This window comes from Cydia fagiglandana, chromosome 19, assembly GCF_963556715.1.
Source record: "Cydia fagiglandana chromosome 19, ilCydFagi1.1, whole genome shotgun sequence".
Taxonomy (NCBI): domain Eukaryota; kingdom Metazoa; phylum Arthropoda; class Insecta; order Lepidoptera; family Tortricidae; genus Cydia; species Cydia fagiglandana.
Genome location: NC_085950.1, coordinates 65,001 through 70,000, shown reverse-complemented (window position 1 = coordinate 70,000; position 5,000 = coordinate 65,001). Strand labels below are relative to the sequence as shown.

Sequence of the window (5,000 nt, the reverse complement as noted above, 5' to 3'; positions counted from 1 at the left end):
GTATCTAATCGCCTTCGAACCTCTAACTTTCGTTCTTGATTGATGAAAACACCTTTGGCAAATGCTTTCGCTGATGTTCGTCTTGCGACGATCCAAGAATTTCACCTCTAACGTCGCAATACGAATGCCCCCAGTTATCCCTATTAATCATTACCTCGGAGTTCTGAAAACCAACAAAATAGAACCGAGATCATATTCTATTATTCCATGCACGAAATATTCAAGCAGCATTTTGAGCCCGCTTTGAGCACTCTAATTTGTTCAAAGTAAAATTGTCGGCCCACCTCGACACTCACTGAAGAGCATCGCGATAGGATTTTTATATTGAACCGTACTTTTACATACGATTCACCGACGATATGCTCCGCAAACGTGTCAGTATCGATTCGGATGAATCGCACCGACAGTGCGTAGCACAAATGCAACTACGAGCTTTTTAACCGCAACAATTTTAGTATACGCTATTGGAGCTGGAGTTACCGCGGCTGCTGGCACCAGACTTGCCCTCCAATTGTTCCTCGTTAAAATATTTAAAGTGTACTCATTCCGATTACGAGGCCTCGTAAGAGTCCCGTATCGTTATTTTTCGTCACTACCTCCCCGTGCCGGGAGTGGGTAATTTGCGCGCCTGCTGCCTTCCTTGGATGTGGTAGCCGTTTCTCAGGCTCCCTCTCCGGAATCGAACCCTGATTCCCCGTTACCCGTGACAACCATGGTAGTCGCAGAAACTACCATCGAAAGTTGATAAGGCAGACATTTGAAAGATGCGTCGCCGGTACTGGACCGTGCGATCTGCAAAAGTTATCCAGATTCATCAAAATGTTACGACTTCGGACGCGAGGCCCTCCGCCGATTGGTTTTGATCTAATAAAAGCACTCATCCCATCACTGGTCAGAGTTCTGATTGCATGTATTAGCTCTAGAATTACCACAGTTATCCAAGTAACTGAGTAAGATCTAAGGAACCAAAACTGATATATTGAGCCATTCGCGGTATCGCCTTAATACGGCTTGCACTGAGACATGCATGGCTTAATCTTTGAGACAAGCATATAACTACTGGCAGGATCAACCAGGGAGCTGCCGTGTTCATGTGAGTCTTGTTTAGAGACACAAAACACTAGCGCCGACGCGTGCGCGCCAATATCATCTATGTATATTATACTACACAACACACACAGACGACGGAGACCGCACGCGTAAGACACGAGTCGTATACGACACACGCCACCATTCGGATATACCGAAATCGACGTGGCGTATCGTAGACTGGTGGATATTTTACTTACCACTCTATTCTACCTGGTGGTACAGACACACACGCGTGCGTGCGTGTACCTTAGGTAGGTAGCGGGTGAGTAAAGCGCGCACATACACACACACACATAGTGTGTGATGTTTCATAGCGCCGATATGTAATCGAACGTTCTTCCACGACCAGACATAAAAATTTCACTATTTTTTTTTTTTAATTTTTAGATTCTTTTTTTAACATAGTCGTTCGTTACGATTTATATCGCTCGCCAGGTATTATAGAGCCCTCAAAACCCTCACAACCAATACAGTATAATGAAACTTACATCAAAGCGTATCTCCCCACCACCGCTAAACCACTAACCGCAATTACAATTGCGTATTTGAAGGTTTCGCGATATGAAAACACCGAGAGAGAGTTTCAAAAACCGTATTACCGTTAAGGGTTATAAATTGTTCTTTGTTTTAAATCGGATTATCATCCGATCGATCCTCGCCACACGTATAGGAGAACACACTATTTTCTCGCAAATATGTTGTCATCATTCAAACCAATCGGCAACGTTGCGTCGTCTCGAATTGGCGATGGTGACAGACAATCTGCAAGTAAATACTGCGCGCGTTGTACTCTCCCCCGTGGGTAAGGATAGAATATATCTCCCGTCTGTCACGTTTCAATATTAAAACGCGTAAACTAGGACCAAAGTGCAAATAAATAATACAACGGTCGGTCCACACCAGCATGTGTAATATACATGGGTGGTGCGCGTGTGACCGCCGCGCTCCCTAAAAGCTCCGAGGAGCAGCAGTTGTTTCGTGTTGTTGTAGATACCTAACTAGGTATAGGGTACTTACATTTTTCTTATGATAAATCTTATAATACATATATTATAAGTTTATAAGTAACATAAGTACATACACCAACTTTAGGTATTTTACTGGAAAATTTGCTGCGAGACTATAACCATTTCAAGGACATAATAATTTGGTTAGGTTAGGTTAGGTTAGGTTAGGTTAGATTAATAAAAAAAAAAAAATTAGGTTAGGTTAGGTTAGGTTAGGTTAGGTTAGGTTAGGTTAGGATAAAAAAAAAAAAAATTTGGCGAACAAAGTTTACCGGTTGAATCACTTACTTACCTAATTGTTTGTTTATTTATTTATTTATTTATATAGGTAAATAATAAAGGATCGATCGTATTGATTGATTGATTGTGTCGTCGAACTGAATGTGTCAGTGTCAATGATGTGACATATTCAGTGTTGCCAACTCGGATTTTGAAAAAATGCTAGACTAATGTCTAGATTATGCCAAAATTATGCCAAAGTTTTTTGAAATATGCTAAAAAAAAATGCTAATATGTCTACTTGAAATTAAATACTAAAAACACATAAATTTATTCAAATTTTCCGCCTTTTTCTACTGACAAGATCTGCTTGACCAACTTTATATAGTCCGTCGACGTCCATCCGTCCAAAAAAGTAAAAAAATACATATGAAAATATGAACCACATAAGGCGATGGCGCATATTGTTGCAAGTTGGTGCAAACTTGGCTTAGACTAAATTATGCTAAATAATATGCCAGATGCTAAATGGAAAATTTTGGTGCCAAAGCAAGTGAAAATATGCCAGATCTGGCATCAATTATGCCAAGTTGGCAACACTGGACATATTATGTAAATCAATCAATGTCAGTCAATGCGAGGGGGGGGGCTATACAGACACAACTCACCTTGGATCGCCTTCGATTTGCGTCCGGCAGTTAGGTGGGTAGGTACATTTATTTATCTAAATTAAATCTGAAAAGTAATTTTAGGCTTTTTGCTGGTTAAGTTAACTAAATAAACTTAGCATCGATGACAAAAGAAAAAATCGAATGTGACTTGTTACAACGTCTGTAGAGGCCTTGACCGAAGAAAGGTAGAAACGAAATTTAATAATAATATGATTGAGTAAAAAGGAAGGGAGGGGGCTACTGCGTATAATAATAGAGTGTAAAAAAAATGTACTTACGTTTATTTTTATTGATTTTTGTGTTATTTGGAAGAGGTGCGCGCCGTGTGCAAATATTTTGAACGCCACACCATAAGACACGAAACTAATTACACATGTTTTTTTATTCAAAATTAATGAATATGATTATTTTTTTAAATTTTTCTGTAATTATTAAGCGTCTATAATGAAACCATTTCCAAAAAAATGTCATCATGCCTATTCATAAGTCATCATCTTTGGATATTATTATATCTGTGATCTTTGGCCTACTTAAAAAAAAAAGGAGGTGTATTTTTCTGTTTAAATTAGAGCAGCCGTTGCAGCCCGCCATCTATCGAGCATTGGTAAGTGAGTTTGTCTAATCGATTTGGCAGTGACCGAATCATCGATTTGTAACGATTATTGTTTTTATTTCCTAGCTTTTCCTACGCTAAACTATAAACAGCTTTGTTATTTTAAGTTAAAATACAAAGTATTTTAAAATGTTGATTCATGTATTACTTGAAAGGTGATTTGAGTATTAATTTCGATATTCGATGGTGACATTTCATGAAGCATGATAAGATGAATATATAATGATGATGATGATAATTTGCTATTATTTCATTTGAGCAACTTGATTTTGTACCGTATGCCACGCCGAATTGTAAGTAAAATGATAATTGTACTCGATGAGCATCGATTTTTAATCTGGTATCTTATGGTTATGGAAATAATTGGTAGGAAAATACGACTCTCGAAACGTCAAAGTGAAAATTTTTCATATACCTGAACCTGAACAAATACAAACTGAGACAAATGAGAGCAATGATTGTACAACTAATCGTTTCTGTGATTTGCGTGACCATAACACATGGTAAGTGCATAGTGAATTCGTCTTGAACATTATTCACTGCGTTTGATTAGCATTAGCAAGTGATATTTATTTTGAATTATTATTAAATGATTGGATCAAATTGCCTGAGGGGCTTGTCTTGCAAAGCACCGTATTTGGCTATGTTGTCGGTGGCAAGATAAACCAATCTGGCAATATCTCAAACACTGATTTAGTAACAAATTTTGCTGTTAGTGACAGTACAAAATATTTCAGGAGTCTGTTACTTTGAATAATAACACATTTCAGGTGGACATTCCCCTTAAACACCCCTTAGGTGAACTAAATTTGGGTAACTCCTTTTCCGCTGCCTTACAAAGATTTTACTCGATAGAGAGAAAATTAATGAAAAATGTGTGAGTTGCTAGAGCAGTATAAAAAATTCATTGATGAATATGTTGAATTGGGACATGCTAGGGAGGTCAATATTAACTCTTATGATATGTTGAATGGACCTGTAAGCTTCTAGCTCAACATCATTCTGTTTTCAACGGGGCTGGCCAGCATCAAAAGTACAAAGCTTCGTGTTGTGATGGACGGGATCCTGGGGCATGAAATCCAAAAATAAGCTGGCTGTCAATGATGTCATGGTGCAGGGTGAGCTCTTTGACATATTAATTTTGTTTCGGACCTATTTATTCATTCACCTTGTTATGTGGGTTTCATATGCATATTTAAGCAAGGAAAAATGGGAAAAAAATTGTAATAGCCTAAAATTGTAAAACCTTAACCAAACCTGGAGGAAGGGGTGAGGGAGAGGGGGGGGGGGGGGGGGGGGGGGTTTATGCTTAAAAAAAATTAGGTTAGGTTTTTATGATTAATTTTTTTTATTTTATTAATCATAAAAACCTAACCTAACCTAACGTAACCTAACTTT

The 5,000-nt window shown here is 38.1% G+C and overlaps 1 non-coding gene across 1 annotated transcript in view; it reads right to left on the bottom strand.

Moving 5' to 3' along the window:
- Nucleotides 1-1,079, bottom strand: part of LOC134674267 (small subunit ribosomal RNA) — a 1,908-nt gene extending 829 nt beyond the window's left edge. Inside the window, exon 1 of the ribosomal RNA XR_010099575.1 lies at nucleotides 1-1,079. This exon is cut by the window's left edge and continues 829 nt beyond it. This is a non-coding gene — a ribosomal RNA (small subunit ribosomal RNA).
- Nucleotides 1,080-5,000: the final 3,921 nt, after the last annotated feature.